Below are 18,678 nucleotides of genomic sequence, written 5' to 3'. Positions count from 1 at the left end.
GTTTACAATCCCTGAATAATAATAATAATCATCAGATAAAGTGTGATGTGCACACTGTAAACCGTCCGTTGTGCCAAAGACTTCACGCCATTTATGAGGTTCACCCTCAGAAGGAGATGGACGGTTAGCCCTGGGCCAGTTGGCTGTAAAATGGGCTTAAAGAAGTGCTTCCCTAGAAGATGGTTGAAAGGATTCAGTGATGGAGCATGTGTCGCTAGAGAAGGGCTGGGCCTGCCCAAATATAGGGCCTCAGAGAGGCTCGACAGCTTGATTAGGTGCAGGCAGCTATTGACTAGCGTTTGAATCTGACCTGGATCCAAGCTCTCACCTGCTCCACAGGGGAAGCTCCCAGCATGCCTGCGGGGCCCCTCCTATCTATCCTGCCTGGGAAGATCAGAAAGGTCTCTGTCCCCGTCTATCTGTCTGTCTCTCTGTCTCTCTCATACAACAGCAGTTGACGCCCATCTGGTTTGCCTTGATGCCATATAATGACTCCATCTACACTGACAAGACATCATGAACTCTGTGGGCCAAGAGGCACAATCACTTATCACAGGCCACGGTGTAGTCACGTGTCACGTGATCACACAAGACTCACCGACCCTGGTCATGGCTAGTCTGACTCAGCCTGCAGCCAAGAGGAAGTCAAATGTGGTTAATTAAGACTGCAGGGAATGTTTAGACTGTGTGCAACCGATACCCAGCCACCGTCTCCATGCTTTCCTGGAGATGCATTCTGCACACCAGTATCACTGGACTTCCTAATTCCTCCCGATATTGTCAGAGAGAGACCGGAGGAAAGGACTTACCGCTCTCAGAATTCTCCCGGTGCCCGCTTAAAGAATGTTGACTGATGAGAGAGGACAAGCAGTGATGCTGAATTACGCTTTCTATTTACGCTTGCATTATAACCTTGAAGTCGAAAGCGCTTCTCTTGCAGGACGAGAATGAGTCTTGTGTCCCCGCGTGGCCTCCGTAGAGCCTGGCGAGTGGCTCTCCCCAGACACCGCCACCAGGAATGGCGGAGCCTGCCATGAAACAGAAAAGGGATGCCATGAACAGAAAGGGTTCTTTCATCTCAGATGAAAGAACCAAGGTCTCCCTGGGCTCTTTGGGGAAAGATCCTGAAATAAAAACGTATGTAGGGAACACAGACAGTTTTCTTTACTAATGATTTGGAAGTAGGGCAGAACCTATGGAGTAAACACTCCCTAAGGTGTTTTGAGCTCTAAATAAAAGACAATTTGCCCTCCTGCTAATTGTTCTTTCAGCTTCAGAAACCACAGCGTTGGCACCAGACACTAAAAGCTACCTGTTCCCAGCTAGAGCTCATTACTGGGCTCCTCCACGAGCGCAGTTCCTACAGAGCCACGCGCCCCATGCAGCTTTGAGGGGGCAGGAGCCCCACAAACTCTTTCAAAGAAATAAGGGTTCTTGTTCTGTAACAGAGTGAGCCTCAGGGAAAGGGGGGTGTCCAGGTTCCCTGCCCCACCCAAGGGAGGATTTGGAAACGATCTTCTCTGTTCTTTTCTCTTTTCTTTATTGCACACCAGCTGTATTCCAGTTCCTTCACAAGACAGGACTCGCACACGACAGTCGCACACCCTGCAGTGTGTTTTGTCTTGATGCGGTGGCCGGCAGGGCTCCTTTAGAGCAGGCAGGTTTGGGGGCCTGAGGTACCCACGATGTGGGGGACATACCTCAGCCAATCTGGAGATATGTTAAAGGTCCAGAAAAGAAACTTACTCAGTTGTGCTTAATGCAGTGATTCCCGAACGTGTTTGACTACCGAGTCATCAAAAATACAGACGGAGCAATAGCCCCTCTCGCTCCCCTGCGCCTGGGCTGGCGGGCGGCGGCGCTGCTGCAGGAGCTGCCTGCTGAGGCCGTGTGGGCACTGCTGGTCGTGCTGGGCTGTGTGGGTCGGGGTGCAGCTCGGGGTGACAGGTCGGCACGACGCGCTTCCCAAGTATCTGTGTGCGTGAGCCGGCGTCTGTGGGGTGTTGTGATTGGGGGGAGACAAGCTCAAGGGCAGAAAGCGAGAAACTGAGAGCACGGGGCGCCGTGGAGGTGGAGACCATGAAAAGCGGCAAACAATGCCTGATTTGTATCTCCCGCCATCTCCGCTCTGCCGTCCTCCCACCCCAGGGGGGACTCTGAACCCTGAGGTGGAGGCCGTTCAAACCCAGAGCTCTCTTGTGAGCAGCTCTGTGAGGCCCCGTCGTAGATGCAGCGGCCAGGTGACAGCACAGGGCTGAGGGGGCTCAGGGCGGCCGTGTCCTCGGGGGACACCTGAACGAGGGGGCTTGACGCAGAGGCCCACGAGGGCCACAGCACGTCACAGCACGCCGTGGCCACCGCCTGCCCTGGGGACCCCCAGACAAGTGGGGAGACGCCAAGGGAAGCCTTGTGGAGTGACAGACATCGGCACAAGACTGGGCAGCTGGTCCCTGCTGAGGATGTCTCTGTCTTGCTTGCAATCCCGGAGACACTGGATTCCTAGGAGACATTCTGATTTCATCTGTAAAGCACACCCGCCCGTTCCTTCCTCTTAGGAAGGGCTAAAATGAGACCAGGTGCCTCGTGCGGCCCGCTGAGAGTCACTCATCGTCTTGATGCCACTGCAGGGGCCACAAATGGCCGCCTCCGCTCCTTCTCTGCAGGAGGCTATGGAGTATTGGGGGGCGGCGTCATTGAGGAGCTGTCGCCGCGGGGCAGGGGATAGAGAAGCAAAAGCAAACACCAAATGGAAAACAATGCTCAAGACACACCGAAAAATCCTGGGGTGATGCCGTGTTGTTGGGGGCCTTGCTTCTAATCAGGACTCCTCAGCCTGAGAGCAGTTAAAAAAGTGGTCAGACAAGTTGCGAACATGGTTGCTCCGCCGAGGGCTGTCTGCGCTCCTCGAAGGGCGGATGTGACAAAAGATAAACGGGGACAGTGGGGTTGTCTGGGTCGGGGAGACAAAAACATGAAGAGCCGATGACGCGCCAGGCATTTGATTAAATCCTGGGTTGAAACTGTCTTAAAGTCCAAAGGACGTTTCTTTTTAAACTTGGAAAACTTAAATACGAAGAGGCATGCTGGGTCGTTCCTGAGGTCACTATTTCCCTACGTACCGTAACTGTATTCTGGCTGAAGAAGATGGTGATGTCCTTATTCTTGGATGATGCCAGACAGAATATTTAACGGGGTGGGGATGTCGACCGTGACATCCACAGATTTTTGGGTGGCGTGAGTGTGAGACAGAGAGAGACAGAGACAGATCAGTTGGTGGGTCTAGATGAAGATTGATGGCCGTTCACTGTATCTGTGTTTTCAGGTTTCCTGTGAGATTAAAGACCTTTGAATTTAAAAAAAAAAAAATACTTTAAAAAAAAAAATCACACAAAAAACCAAAGAGGTGATAGTCCTACCGCAAAACAAAGCAGCTTTCTTTAGCCCAGGTTTTCTGGTTACTTCTGTGGCTCCTGCAGGTAGTTTATATCCTTTCTAAGAAGTAAGAAACTAAAGAAGGATGAGCCCCCCATCCTTCCCTTTAATAAGCATTTCTCTTCTCTCAAATAGCCCCACGAGCCGGGAGCCCGCCTCCTGCACCCATTGAAAGAGCCCTGTCGGCGTCAGACTGAGTTTTTCTGGAACCAAGAGGTTGACCTTGCGAGGAGAGGTAAGAGGCACTTGGAGCTCCGTCCCGGCGTGGGTTTCAAATTCATTATTTCAAAACCAGATGAAGTAAGCGGAGCAGAGATCTAGTCGTCCCAAAGAATTCTGGTGGCAAGGGGTCCCCTCGAGTGACCCCCTTGGGCAAACCCAGTCCTCACGCTGCTAAAATGCCCCCGTTTGGATGGTGACACGTTTGGGCCACGGTGGAGAGTCCCGTAGGCAGGTTGTCCAGAGGAGGAAAGCCAGGGAGAGTTAGGTTCAAGGTCACCAAAGGAAAGGGAAGGAAACAAGGGCACCCCCAAAGGAGGTGAGTTCTGTGGGCACATGATCTAGCTGTACGTGGCGACTGCACTGAAATACAGCTCGGTGAATAGGACACACTTCTCCCTTCTCCGGGCCCCGAGAGTCAGACCTCACCGACATGCCCACTTGGACTCAAGAACAAGGGCTAGTGTTTTTAAAGGGAGTCGGCCCAAGGTGGACAGCGGTAGTGCCCATCGGGAGCGAGTGACCATCAGGGGGAGCGTGACCACGGAGGGCGGCTCTCGTAGAAATGATGAAGCATCCGGAGAAGGAGCAGTTGGAAAACCTCTGAGATTCCTTCCTGCCTGGTCCCATTTCCCACCTCTTCAGTCTCCCCACGACAGCCTGCTAGAAATAAGACCGGTGCCAATGCTGCTGGCCTCTAGAGAGCATGCCCGCTGCCTGGGCGGTGACCTTGGCTGTTTGGAACAGCATGGAATGGACCCATCGAGGCCTGTCACCTAGCACAGCAGGGTGGGAACAGGAGACCAGGGGGCCTCTTGGGGAGCCTTCTAAACCTCAACTTTGGTCTTTGTGTGTCACCCCCTGATCACCAGGTACCCTAGACAGCCTGCTGAAAAGAATTCAGAGGCTCTCAAGCTCCCAGCGGGAAAACCTTGGAGCCTGTTGTTGGAAATAGCTCCCAACCTGCATCTCAGGCAGGTATTTTTAGGTTCTGTCTTGAAGACACAGAAACTTTCATACATTTCAGCTTCTTTGTCTGGAGTCACTGCAACCCCAGACATGTCATTGAAATGGGGTATAATTGTGGTCTCCTCCACCCACCAATCTGAGCGAGTCTAAAAGAGCTTCCTGCTGTGCAGCAGAGAGCATGGAGAGCCTTTTCTGGCAAGGGAAAGTCAAAATGGATTTTTAAAAATAATAATATGTTGATCAAGAAGAGGGAAAAAAAATCCATTGAGGAGAGGGGCCTGCACTGGGACTGATATGGAGAAGAAAGTCACCTATTATTCCGAAACCTGGTCTTAGCTCTCTTTTGCAAGCTGCAGATTTCAAGCTTGGAGGAGCTAAAATCTCACATTTGAGGTTAGGAAATCAGGATGCTTAGAAGCATTGAGTCAGATCAATGGCTGTTATTAATATGAGGCTCTCTGAGGAATAATTATAACTGTCGATCACAGGGCACAGCCTGACATTAAAAGGAGCAATAGCAGAGAAACCAAAATGATGCCAGGGAGTGTTGGCGAGGGAGTTCAGAGGCGCTGGAGAAGGATGTTTGAGTTCCCCAAGGTTTTGGCAACCATCTCACCACGGGGCTGGAGGATAAAGGTGACCGGGGCTGACGTTCTGCCCACAGGGCAAGCCATCCCTTTGTCTGGGAGGCCGTTAGGTGACCTTGGCAAGTCGCCGTAGTCAAATCACCCGCAGTAGTCTCTGACTCCAGCTGGTCTTGACCTCGGGCGGCAGAGAATGGATGATGGTGAAGAAGGCAGGTGGGCCTTTTTCGTGAGCGCCAAATAATAAAGCATTTGCTCACGAGGTCCAGAAAGGAGCCCCCCAGTCGTCGATTTCCTAAGCTTCCCTTGAAACAGCCTACTCGAGGCTCACTCAGCAAGCAGAGGACACACGGGAGGTGTCCCTGGGCAGCCCCGCAGCCCCGAGGGCCCAAGTCCAGGACAGGCTCTGTGGTCTGCAGAGCCTGGTGCCAAAGCAAAGTGTACAACCCCGTTCAGAGGGGTGAGGATCGCATGGCACAGCCGCATTCTTGGAACCGTGGGAGACCCCCAGTGGGGTCCTGGCACCTGCCCAGCTCTCTGCCCAGGGGCCGCTCTGATCGGAGAGCACAGCCCTGCCTGCTGGCCTTGGTCAGGGGCGCCAGGACACGCAGGGCAAATTCAAGCCACTAAGAGACTCTCCAGAGGTTACTGGGCTAACTGGTGAGGAAGAGTCAAGGTGGGCTTTTAAATAATAGCAAGAAGAGACAAACATCTGTTGAAGGGGAGGGCTCTGAATCGGGGCACGAAAGTCCAGTGACGCTTCTGGAAGGATGTTAACTCCAAGGGTCAACGTTCAATACGGGGCATTTAATCCAGACATCACCTGATGGTAATCAAGCCTCTTTCTCTCTCTCTCTCTCTCTCTCTCTCTCTCTCTCTCTCTCTCTCATACTCACACACACACACACACACACACACACACACACACACATGCACACACACACACACCCCCTAACATTTGCCAGCATTTACTGACATCGTAACTATGCAATAAGTTCATCACTAAAAACTTGTACTTGATCTCCCTAAGAACCCCAGAAAGAAGGGAGCCTCATGACCCCGGTTTTGAAGACGAGGGGCTGAGGCTCCGTGGGGCTGGGTCTCTGCCCCAAAGAGCTACTGCTCATGAGCGACCAGAGTCTGAATCCTGAGTTCTGACCTGGGTTCTCAACAGCGAGGCCACCGTCCCATGTCCGCCTCGGCCCCTAACACTCGTGGGCAAGCAGAGTCTAGCTCGGCCCGGGCTAACTGCACGAAGCTTGGAGAGGAGGGCCCAGCCCCACACACGGGCGAACTCCCACGGCCCCCCCACCCCCGTCTGAGGACCCCAAGCTGGCAGGGCCCCCGGAGACCGCATGACCCACACCCACACCGGGTGGGGTGGCGCAGAGCCAGGCAGACAGGCCCGAGAATCAAATTGCAAAGCCTGGGGGAAGAGACCACCACACAAATACCTGTAAAATCTCGGGGGTTCAAACTGTGTTTTGTGACAGCCAGAATTTAAAAACACAAGCTCAGGCCCAGCAGGCTGTGAAAGTTCCGAGCTGAGCAGAGACGTGGTTTCACGCTCCCTCTTCATAAAACGCAGAAAGCCGAGAGCAAAGTTCGTGAAGGTGCCGCATCGTCGTGGAGAAAACTTTCCTCCTGCTGGAAGGAGACGCGACAGGGCCGTCGTGGGAGAGAGCAGAGAAGGGGAACACTTTCGACGCTGGTTGGCAAAGACCCCCCACCCCAGCCCGGGGTCCAGCAGCAGATCTTTCGTGAAAAGAGATGCTCTGTGCTTGCCGTCGCGGGGCGGAATCCGTGACAAGTGGACTCGCGGGACATCGCAAGGGCCCGCGGGGTGGTGGGGTGCGCCCCGACATGGCGAGGGGGTCGTCCCTGTGGGTCATTCACACATCCATCCCCCCGCACCTGCCTTTCTTTTCGCGGCCAGAACACCTGCGCGCTGCTCCCCGAGCGGGTGGCCCGTCTGCCGCGCGGTGTCAGCAGCTCCCGCCGGTGGGTCACGCGGGAGGACCCCAGACTTTGTTCTTCTTGTAACTGGAAAAATCTTCCTCTCTTGCCTTCCTCGCAAGCCTTTCCGTGGCCTCTCCTCCCCTGCCTCTGGCAGTCACTTTATCATGTTTCTACTCTCTGTTCCCCTGAGTTCAACTTCTTTTTTTTTTCGATTTGAAAGGCAATGCTTTATCAATAATTAATAAGCAACTCAGTATTTCCACGGGGGCCGGCCGGGGCCGGAGAGGCAAGTTTGGAATCGGAGGCAGAGGAGCCGGTGGTGAGTGGATGCTCGCAGCGACTCCCTTAGCCCCCCTTTTCCTGGAATTTCTTTTTACTTTGGATATTTCTGTGGAGGGGCTGCTACGGGCAGGAATTCCTGCCGTTTTCATCTTTGCACCCTGCCACCAAGAGGTCCCCATAAGTCGAACTGGCCACGGTGGGGTCCAGGGGAGAACGAGCCTATTCGGATCCAACTGAACATTTATATGCCTTGAAATTTGCTCTCAATGCATTTTGACTTCTACCTGCGAGCTGCAAAGAGCTATTTGAGATTTTAATGGCTGTTACTGTCATTTAATACAACATTACACACATGTGGAATATTTTTAAAGAAATCTCGGCTGTGTGGTGTATATATTCTCCCTACACGTTCCAGTTGTCCCAGCTGTAGAAAAGCAACTTATGTGTGGGCTAACCCGCAAGACCGGCTCCCTGATAGTAACTTCTGACATATCAGCGTGGTTTTTTTTTTGAGGTCATAACCATTCTTTGCCATATATGCTTTTTGATGACCCCCCAAAACAAAATACAATCATTTTTTACAATGATTTATTTTTATTTATGCATGCATGCAAGAGCGGGGGTGCAGGCCAGAGGTGCTGGGGGTAAGAGGACTCACCAGAGACAGAGTGGAGACCAGAACAGGTGGATCTACTGAAACACACTGCTGAGGGGAGCAGCGGGGAGACAGGAGAGGTCTGCTGTGCCATGTGGGTAGCTCCCTGGCCGTGATTGAACTCATGCTGCAGTGGCTGGGGATAGCTTGATAGTGCTGAGACTTTAACCCCTGCGCCACCAGAGAGGACCCAAAAAATACAGTCATTAAGAGCAAATGTTAACATTTTTAATTTTAGGCCATAGGACACATAAAAAAAAAATGTTGAGATGTGCAGCTAAGGCAGAGGTGAGCCTCGATCATGATGCTTATTCTCCTTCTCCCCAATAAAGCTACTGACTTCATCGAAGCCACGTATTTGTATTAAGCATCTGTTGCCGAGAGCACAGACCCCTGCCCCCCGAGGTGGTGGGTCTCTGCCGTGTCTCAGCACTTGACCTCAGTGATTCCAATGAGGTCCGGCTTTCCCACCTGTCAAACACTTGCCGCAATGAAAATAGCTGGTGTGAATCAGAAAGGGGACCTCAGGAGATGCCGGTTGCTCCCCATCACGCACCGTGTCCCCCGACAAGGGACGGCTGGATCCTCCCGAGCCTTATTTTCCAGCTCAAGTTGGGGAGGAGCAGGAAATGGGGAGCATGGAGAAAGGGCAGCCCAGCGTGCAGGGCTAAATGTCAGGTTGTACCGGAGAGTTATAATTAAAGTCCAAGATGACAGATAACTATAAAATCAGATTGGTTCCTTTCCACATGGAAGGAAAACATCCCATTGTCGCCCAACCCAAGCTTTTTTGTAAATTGAAATTACAGTTTTATTTGGAGCTATTTTTAAAGGTCCGTTAATTAAAAATTGGAAGCCAGGCCAATGCAAGAAATACCATAAAAGGTGTTCGATTTAATAATCACCGAGGACTATAATTAAAAGATGATGTTATCTGAATAGCAAACGCTTCAAATCCATGTTTGTTTTTTTTATCGAAAATAAACAAATTCAGGAGCAAAAAAAAAAAGAAAACAGAAAAGATATGTGCAAAATGTAATGATAATGGTTGACTCCTAAACAGCCAAGGAAATTGCAGTCATCGTGTGTGGGAAAAGAACAAACACCTCTTAATTGCATTTCATTATAACGTACCTTTCTCTGCTCAGTTGTATATATTAATTATAAAAATCGTGTTGCAGAGAGGAGAGGCTCTACAATAGTTTTTTTCCTCTTCCTCCCTTAATTCTGTCTGAAGCAGGATGGGAGAACAATATCATCTGTCATCTGTCGAAAGAGCTTTCAAAGACAAAATCATAAAAAGAATGAAAGGCTATTATATAAAAAAGAAAAAAAATGCTTTGATTTCACAGGTTTTTCACTTATTAATGTTTAAGGTTATCTGTTCTTTTAGAAAAGTAGCTTCTCATATTGTTTTGTATGTGTATGTTCAAGTAACATCACTTTCTGATAACCGTATCACATGGCATCTGCGTTACGTGGATAATTGTTAATGGAAGGGGGAGTGGGTGGGAGCGAGCATTATTATGGAAAGATGCCATGCAGGACTGGAAGAATTTTCTAAGATGAGGAAAAAGGAGAAAGTGATGGGTTGGATTCGAGGCCAGGGCTTTGCTATAAAAATAACCAGCGACTGTTATCTCTCGAAAGGGCAGCGCTTGCAGAACCCTAAAAACGACTCCCTGGAGGTGTCACCGGGCATTCAGAGAGCGGGTGTTTTGAGATGAAAAGGGGTCAGCCAAAATGGCATTCAGAGTCTTGCTGCATCACGAATCTGCTGAAACAGGTGAGATCCATTTGCTTGGCAAGGGTTAAGGTGATTCTAGGGAGAGGTAGGAATCTTAGCCTGGGCTTCTTGGAGATGTATATGCAGAATTGCAGTTTTGGGGGCAGAGGTCCATAACTGACCACGTTCTGGCTAAGCCTGTCATCCAGAAAGGCTGCAGAGCCGATGCATTAGGCCCTCGGTACTCAATGTGTGGTCCGTGGACCGGCGCCTTGGAATCACCTGGAAACTTCTTGGAAATGCAGGCTCTCGAGTCCCATCTCAGACCTGCAGAGTCAGAAGCTGCGTCTAGGCAAGAGCCCCAGCGCAGTTTCCCCACCCAAGGCTGTGGATCACACGGGCTCAGGTCCAGTCCTGGACCGCTGTGATCTTAACCCCCTAAGGAGGTGGCAACAAGATCCCCAGCGAATGTTCTGAAAATTAAATGAGATCATGCGTGCGCGTCGTTTAACACAATGCCTAGCACAACTGAATCACTTGGCAGTGCTTATATCCTGCATTTTTATCAGACTGGAAATTACCCATGACATCAGGAACGTTATGGCCGATGGGCCTTAAAGCAAGGGTCTCACCCCAGGGCATTTTGCTCCCCCAGGGACAACTGGCAGTCTCTGGGCACATTTTCATTGTCAGACCAGGAGGCGGACGATATTGGCACGGGGTTAGACCACGGATGCCCTAAACATCCTATAGGGAATAGGGCACCCCACACACGCATAAAGGGGTTACCTGGTGCAAAAATCTCAGTCTTGAGGCTGAACGGGCTGGTCTAAAAATAAGGGCCTGAGACTTGGTCAGGCCTCAGGGGAGCTCCGGGGTTCTCGGAGTACTTGAGAGGTTACTTTTCACTTTAGCTTTGAAACTGAAAGAACAGAACAACATTGCCACCTTCGAACACACCGGGAATCTGAGTAAGGTTCCTCCAGGCATTTCACCCTGTGAAGAAGGCAAGCAGAACGGACCAGCCTGTTAGAAGTTGGGTGCCCTCTCCTCCTGTCCTGCCCTCACACATTTGGGGTTCCCTCTGTGCTCTGTAGGTACCGCTCACTTATTCTCTGGTCCTGCGCTGGCTTCGCAGGCCATCTTGCCGGGAGATCTTCCACCTGCCTGGGTCCCGGATGCGAGGTCCAGGCCTGCGCAGAGGGGAACTGCAGAGGGCTTTGCTCCGGGGCATGTTCAACCCAGCTGTGCCCGTAGGTCACAGTGAAATGCCCCAGGTTCTCCTTGTCCCGTGGAGCTTTCCAAAGAACCAAGACAAAACTAGAATAAAATCTTGATTTGGAGGTTATTTTGCACATGCCTAAGGATTCCCAGCAACAATGACATGAAAGAGCATCACTCCCAGGGCGCTGCGGCCGGGACAGCAGGTGTCCGGGCCTTGGGTTCTGGAGAGTGAGCGGAAGAGAGCGGGTTCTGGGCCCACATTAAAGTCATGACTGACCTACCACGGAGTTTTAGCCAGTCACCAGGGTGGAAGCCTCGGTGTCCTCACCTTTAAAACGGGACTCATCATCAGAATGACCTCTGGTGGTTTTCTGACAGTGAAAGGAGCCCACACAATAGGTCAGCAAATACTAATTGCAGACCTACTATGTGTCAAGCACTGTGCTGAGTGCTAATGCATGTAAACGGCTTGGCAGTGCCTGGCAGGTCGGTAGCCCCCGTTTGGATGTGCCCGGGAGACTCTCCCAGACACCCCTAACTTAGGGAGCACCCAGCAAGGATTCCGTCCTCTGCGGCTCCCTGGCACCCCTGGGGCAAAAGCAGCAAGGACTTGAGCATCAGGCCGTCCACAGACACACCAGACAATGGCTTAAAGCAGCCTGTCGGCAAATTAAAGTGTCCTTTGCCCACTCTTAAACTTAGCTAGGGAGGACAGCGTTGGCTGGGCCATCAGTGACTCCCTAAGTCAGAAAGTGTTTGGGAAAGAGATCGCGCTCTGATGGCTACATTGTTTTAGCAAAGTGACCAACCTAGATATCCAGGGGGAATAGAAGATGGCGTAGGAAATCTTGAAAATCAATGTGATGAAACTCATTTTTAGCATAATTTAAATTACAGAAATCTCTGGACGATATTTTTTTAAAAAAGTGTATGTACCATGCCTATGTGAAAATCGAGCTCTTTGTTCAAATTGTCCAAAATACAAGCAATGAGTAGAACTATATTAGCATGGTTGAGTATACACTCTTATTTTTGATCCAGAATCTCCTTAATGATGCTAAAACTCCCTTCTGGTTCTAAAAAAAAAAAAAAAAATCTATAATAATAATTAAGTACTTCAGTGCTAGATTAATGACTAAAAATTTTCCTATTTTGGAAAAAAAAAAAAAACTCCCAGAAAGGTCCCAGAAGAGGGGAAATAAATAAAAACACATTGGAAAAATTAAATATGGCCAGCGGGTAAACTGTAATTACCTAGCGCCTAACAGTTTGAAACAGAATGTTATGCAGATGGTCATTTGCATGCTTAACTATAGAGAAAAGAAGCAGGTACTTCATCTGGGAGGCAAAAAAGGAAACGGCTGTATTTGGAAAGCAGAGATTCACTGGGGAAGCTTTCCTTTCTCCTCAAACTCGAGTGCTCTGGGTCCAGCCAGACCCACTAAGGCAAACTAACAGTCAGATAGGGATGCCAGGGCCCGAGGGGGCTGTCTCCACGCCCCGGCTCCACCCCTTCCTCACTGTTAGCCTTTGGGCAAGTGGCTAAACTTGTCTTTTTAAATTTTTTTTTATTTATGCATGCATGCAAGAGCTGGGGTGCAGGCCAGAGGTGTGGGGTGAGAGGACTCACCAGAGACAGAGTGGGGAGCAGAACAGGAGGATCTACTGAAATCCACTGCTAAGGGGAGCAGCGGGGAGACAGGAGAGGTCTGCTGCGCCATGTGGGTTGCTCCCTGGCCGGGGATCCAACTTATGCCACAGTTGCTGGTGATAGCTTGATCCCGCTGAGACTTAACGCCTGTGCCACCGAGGAGGTCTGGGGCTAAACTTGTCTTAACTTCCATTAGCCTCATGGGTAAAGCAGAGGTAATAGCCCTTATTCATAGGGCGGTTTTAAGAATGAAGTGATAAGCACCACACCTAACTCTTGCGTTCAGTGGTATCTGCTCACACATAACGGCTGGTCCTGCTGTTCTGCAGGCAGCTTGCACGAATTTATTCCCCCTGTGAGCCCGTCATGGGCCTGGCCGTCGGGAGGGTACTGGCACGAAGAGCTCTCTTCTCCTCTATCCTCCACGCCAAACGCACACTCCCAACCTCTGAGTTTCTTCCTTTTGCTAATTGCCTCTTCCTGTGCTGTGACAGCGTGTCTCTCTCTTGTAAGTAGTTGATGAATCAATCAAAGATGCTTTTGTCACGCAGCGATGGGGGCTGCTGCAGTGTCTGATGGAATACGACCCCGCCGGCTCCCTCTGGACTGGCTGTGGGGTTGGATGGTCCCGGGGCCCGGCCCACAGGTGCCCAGACCCCAGCCTCCCCAGGGTAAGCACCTAGCAAGCCGGGTAAGTTGTCTGCCCAGCCCAGTTCTAGTTTCTAAGGAAACGGTTGTGAGGGCCCCTATCTCAGAGATCTGGCCCCCACATTCACAGCATTGCTCTCCCTCCCCCACCTGGGTTTAGTGGGGTTGCAAAAGCCCTGTCCTCTAAGAGCAGGTCTGTTTCTCTGACTCAGTATCCAATAGCTGCGTGCTAAGTGATCGCTCTGCAGAATCACTCTGATTTAGGACCTCCCTGGTGGCAAAAGGGTGAAGTCTCAGCACTGTATCAGCAGCCTCTGCAGCATGAGTTCAGTCCTGGCCAGGGAGCTACCCACATGGCGCAGCAGACCTCTCCTGTCTCCCCGCTGCTCCCCTCAGCAGTGTATTTCAATGGATCTACCTCTTCTGCTGCCCACTCTGTCTCTGGTGAATCCTCTCACCCCCCACACACACTTCTGGCCTGCACCCCAGCTCTTGTATGCATAAATAAATAAAATAAATCTTAAAAAAAAACACTCTGATTTGATGTGGGATTCCCAATATCCACCTGCAGTCTGCTCCATACATTCCTCAGCAGCACGGTGGGTTTCTACGCGTGCGTTTGCAGCCCAGCTCCACATCACACCAGCCTGCACCCCGGACAGGTGACTCGCTTTCCTTATCTCAGTATTCTCATCTACACAGTAAAAAGAAATTAAAGTAGGACCCTCGCAAGGTGACTGGGAGGAGTAACAGCAAGTTCCCTAACACCGGACCTGGCTGTGGTAAGCACTGAATAAAAACTAAGCATTGCTGTGACTTCCCCACCCCCCCACCCCGCACCCCAGTTTACTGCAGGCCAGTATCGAGCAGAGAACCTAAGAGAGATTTAGAAAAAAAAGCACTCCATTTCTTTTTTTCTTTGTTTTCTGGCACCTGGCATGTTCGTCCTTTTTCTAAATCAGCAGCTAAAACTTCATTTCTGGTGACTTCACTGTCCATGGCCAACGCCCGTCACGCGGGTCTCCCCCTGGAATCCTTGGCCGCCCCTGGAAGCCGTGGAGCTTGTCAGCTCCTGTGACCGGCCAGCTCTCGCCTCTCCTGCTCTGTCCAGTGTTACGTGAGCCGGTGCGGGAGGGGTCAGCTCACCCACACCCGGATCATCTCATCCTAGATGGGGAGTATCGGGGTGTCCCTTCTGCACCCACAAGCACAGTCAGCAGCTCTTGTGTCACCCCAGCCCATCCGCTGCTCTCACGCTTTCCTTAACCCTCTCCCCTCCAAGCGCCCGGGGAAGACTGAATTCCGGCTGCCCCGGCTACTTTTTCTTCTTGAAAACTTGATTTCAAGTTTCTGATGAAAACCTGCCACAGTGCCTCTTCCATTGTCTCCTCTTTCAATCTCTGCATTTTAAGGTGTTTGGGGTTTCAGGCTTTAACAAAATTTCATCAAGTATTTAAATCAATCTCTCTCCGCTTTATTGATAGACACTCAAGCCTGCTGATTAACTTTTCAATCAAAGCTGCCTGCCACGCTACACGGGTGCAGAACAGTGATGTTGCAACTTTGGCAGCAGATAAAGCGGTCACTCAGCTACTTGCTCGGGGCTCCTCACCCGCCCCCGCGAAGAGGATAAAACCTGAGGGTTGACCTCAACCTCCTTGCTCAAAATGCCTGGTGACCAAAAAAAAAAAATGCTTTTACTGAACTGAAGTTTCCTGCCTGTATTCTGGTTCACCGAAAGTTCTGGAGCACACCCACTGCGTGCAGGGTTGGAGTCAGAAGCTGCACATGAGAAAGGAGGCGAAAAAAACCCACAAGTGCATTTTTTCCGTCTTTTTCTCGCCTGCTCCTGAAATGCTTGCGGCTGGATTAGCACAGCCTGTAATGGAATCACAATCCCTTCCTGGGAGAGGGAGAGAGAGAATCTGTTTCCTGTCCCTGACATCACTCACCATGCTGACTCCGAAATGCTGAGATGAAAATGAAGGAAAATAGCAGTGATGACGATGCTGGTGATGACGATGCTGGTGATGACAGTGACGATGCTGACGATGACATCTGTCCAGCGGTTACCACGGGCCTGGGCCTGTGCTTCATCCCTGACTTCACAGCCCTTGCACAATCGTCTATGTCGTAAGGCATCTTATAGTCCCTCCCTCGTATAGCTGGGCACATGGAACGTAGAGATGTAGGTCACAGGGTCACACAAGAGGGTGTCACTGGCATCCTGACCCGGGAGGTCCCCCTCCTCAACAGCAACCCGCGGGGTCTGTCTTGTCATCTGGAGTCGACGGAGACCTCATGGAGGGCAGTGCCTTTGTCTCCTTTATACTTAGAAGCCTGGCACTCTTGAAAATGCTCACAGCGGTGGTTCTTTCAACAAAGGCCAGACCAGTTCTAGATCCCGGGGTACAGAAGGCAGTGAGGGCCCCAGCGTCAGGCCTCACGGGACTTCTGCTGCGGTGGGACTCTGCTTTCACCCGGGGTTTGTAGCGACAAACCTGTTGTTCACAGTGGATCTTCTTGTTAGGAGCAGAAGCCGGGTCCTCCCGTGCAGTCTTGGGGGTCAGAAAGGGAGGCTTGGTCACAGCCTATGAGCCGTTGCTGTGCATGTGACCAGATGTATTTTCTTCCAGAACCTACGACATGAAGGTAAACTACTCACTTTAGGGGACGGTAGAGAGAGAAGCCCCCGGCAGAGACACCACAGCAGAAGGGCTGGTGCGGGGACTCTCCCGTCTAGAAGTCCGTCCCTCCCATCAACATCGAAATTGTCTCTCTTGATTGTAAACGTCCGAAAGGTAAGATTGAGAACATTTGTGGTTAAACAAATGGGCCAGAATGATGTTAGTTCCCTGCCCCCCCAGCAGACAGCAACTTTCTACAGCCAGCATCCATGATCCCTTTGGGACTTGGGGTCACCTACTGACCCGCTCTGGGACTCAGTGTTTCCAGCAGTAAAAGGGGAGCATTACTCCACATTCTTCCACTGAGCAGCCGTGTGACCTTAGGGTCTCCTGCCACATGTTAGGTTCCATGTGCTTCGTCAATGGCTCCTAAGCTGGTTTCACCCACTTAACACTTACTTAATTGTTTAATCTAGTTGGGACGTGGGGGAAGCCACAGGCAAAGAGCTGGCCATGAAGGGTTCTCCACTGGGAAGGCAGAATCCAGGACAAACCCTTCAGGCCTAAGGAGAGCATGACACATGGCCTCGAAAGGCACCCCGAGGATCTTGCCAAACCGCATCGTGTTACCCGCCCACTTCAGGGCCAGGAACCTTTGTGAAAGGTAAGGAAGAGCTTCTGATGGCGACCGCCAAGTTCTCTTGGACTCAGGTTTCAATCTTCACACTGATTTCTATTCTCATTATTTAATTTCCTTCTCATCAGACAGAATTAAATAGCAAATGCCATTCCCAGGTCTTCTAAAGTCCAATCACCCCAATGCTTTGTTTCCAACTTATATAAAAGTTTAAATTTCCTCTTCCCCTGCTCAAATTTCTGCCAAAACAGTCATCAGCAATGAAATTTTTGCAGATAATTAGCATATCAGATATCTGTAATAAGCTAATAATGTATTTCTTGGATTGTGCTTCTCTGGTTAGCTGTTATTAATCACAAATATTATTCGTGTCATTTGAAATATTCCTGTTGGCGGATGTTTTTATGCTTGAAGGATTCCAGCTAAAAGTCTTCAGCTACAGACGTGGGGGACCCTCCTCCCCCCCCAGGAGAGGCAAGATTGGATCGTGTCTTGTTGAACAGGGTTAACCTTCAGGGGAAACAGCATTAAGGGAAGTAATTATCCATTCACACTGAACTGGCTACAAAGAAAGTGAGAAAATCACCTTCTCAGAACTCACATGAAAAACATAATGTAGTTAATATTAAATAAAGGGATTGGGCAACCCAGCCTTTTTTACAGTGTGTTCTGATGTGTCCTTGATCAGGGGCTGTTTTGTTTATGATTAATGAATGACTCACCTTGGGCTGTGTTCCGTTCAATGCATACCTCATTATGAATTTGAAGAGGTCATTTGTTCCTTGGATTTAAAATAAAAACCTCTTTGTACATTCAGCAGGGTAAGAGCTGGGTTTTGGTGCAAAGTTAGGGCACGAGGAACACAAGACACTGGCTTGGGCTCCTCGGTGGTTGTTTCTTCCCCTTTTTAACTTTCGACATTTGGAGAGAAATTCTAAGCCTGGACTCTGATTTTAAAGTGGATCCTAAAATGAGGTGGCGCAGGCCCAACCGTCTGTGGCAGCAGCATCGCGCTGTGGGTGCCAGTGAATCAAAGGCCTCCAGGGGGGCAGGGGCAGCCTGGCAGGGCCACTCCGTGCTCCAGAGGTGGCTGGTGGCGGGCAATTCACCTGGCACAACAGCAAATGGAAAGGAGGCGCAGTCTGAGCCCAGCGCGCTCACAGGCGCAGTTCCTGGCTTTTCCCACAGTGCACCGGGGTCTCTTTGAGCAGCTCTTTTTCCTCTTTGAACTTGTATGTAATAGTCATTCTTCATTTAATTTTACTCCTATTTAAATATCAGAAAGTGCAGTCAGCGGCAATGTGATGTGCCAGAACCCACAGAGAACAAATTTGATGCAGAAGATCACTACTGGGCAGGCAAAAAGATGAACCCCAAATCTATGCCTGTTTGTTTTTGCAAGAGGCCTGATAAATAAAATCCTCTGATGAGGCCATAAGGGTGACTCTCTTTATCATTACGCACACACGCCTTTATCGGGAGAAGGTCCAGAGGCAGAGAGCAACTGCTGCGCGGGTCGGGATTTGTTCTTTCTCAGTGCGCCAAGAGGGGGATTTGTGCACTGGGAGCTGGGCATCGAGCACATGCATGTGCCAGCATTTCCAGCGTGCACACCCAGACGTGTGGTTTACTGCCCTTGAGCCCCACCACAGCTCAGTTAATGATCTTTGCACAGAGTGTGTGTGTTCACTTGTGCATTCAAATGAGGGCTTGTCACGCAGAAATAAAAGCCTGGGCACGAACAGACCTTAGCGGTTGACGACGGTACCTGCTGCATAGCTCACTAGTCACCTAACCAACTTTTTTTTTTTTTTAAGTCAAGTTATTTCTTTATGTGTGAGAGAAACTATGTCCTTTGATCACAGCCATTAAGATGGGATTAAATAACAGCAAACATAAGGGAACCGAGCATGGCTCCTGGCTCAGTTATTAAAGCTGTGTGACCTTGGCCAGGCCATTGCCCCGTCCTGCAGGGCCATTGCTGTGAAAATCCAGCTGGATGAGCTCGGGCTTTGGACTAGGCAAACAATGGGATGTCGTGGGTAAATTGTCCCTTACCATCAAT

General features: G+C 50.5%; 2 long non-coding RNA genes across 2 annotated transcripts; both read left to right on the top strand.

Moving 5' to 3' along the window:
- Positions 1-3,573: 3,573 nt before the first annotated feature.
- Positions 3,574-14,066, top strand: LOC129146052 (uncharacterized). Its single transcript, XR_008552368.1, has 3 exons — positions 3,574-3,667; positions 9,751-9,886; positions 14,052-14,066. It is a non-coding gene; the product is annotated as an uncharacterized LOC129146052 (long non-coding RNA).
- Positions 14,067-14,916: 850 nt separating this feature from the next.
- Positions 14,917-16,498, top strand: LOC129146051 (uncharacterized). The gene is made up of 3 exons (XR_008552367.1): positions 14,917-15,482; positions 15,986-16,150; positions 16,453-16,498. It is a non-coding gene; the product is annotated as an uncharacterized LOC129146051 (long non-coding RNA).
- Positions 16,499-18,678: the final 2,180 nt, after the last annotated feature.

Source organism: Talpa occidentalis, unplaced genomic scaffold (assembly GCF_014898055.3).
Source record: "Talpa occidentalis isolate TD23 unplaced genomic scaffold, MPIMG_talOcc4v2.1 talOcc4.17, whole genome shotgun sequence".
In the NCBI taxonomy this organism is placed as follows: domain Eukaryota; kingdom Metazoa; phylum Chordata; class Mammalia; order Eulipotyphla; family Talpidae; genus Talpa; species Talpa occidentalis.
Note: the sequence above shows the minus strand (reverse complement) of the source record. Positions and strands in the feature narration are given on the sequence as shown.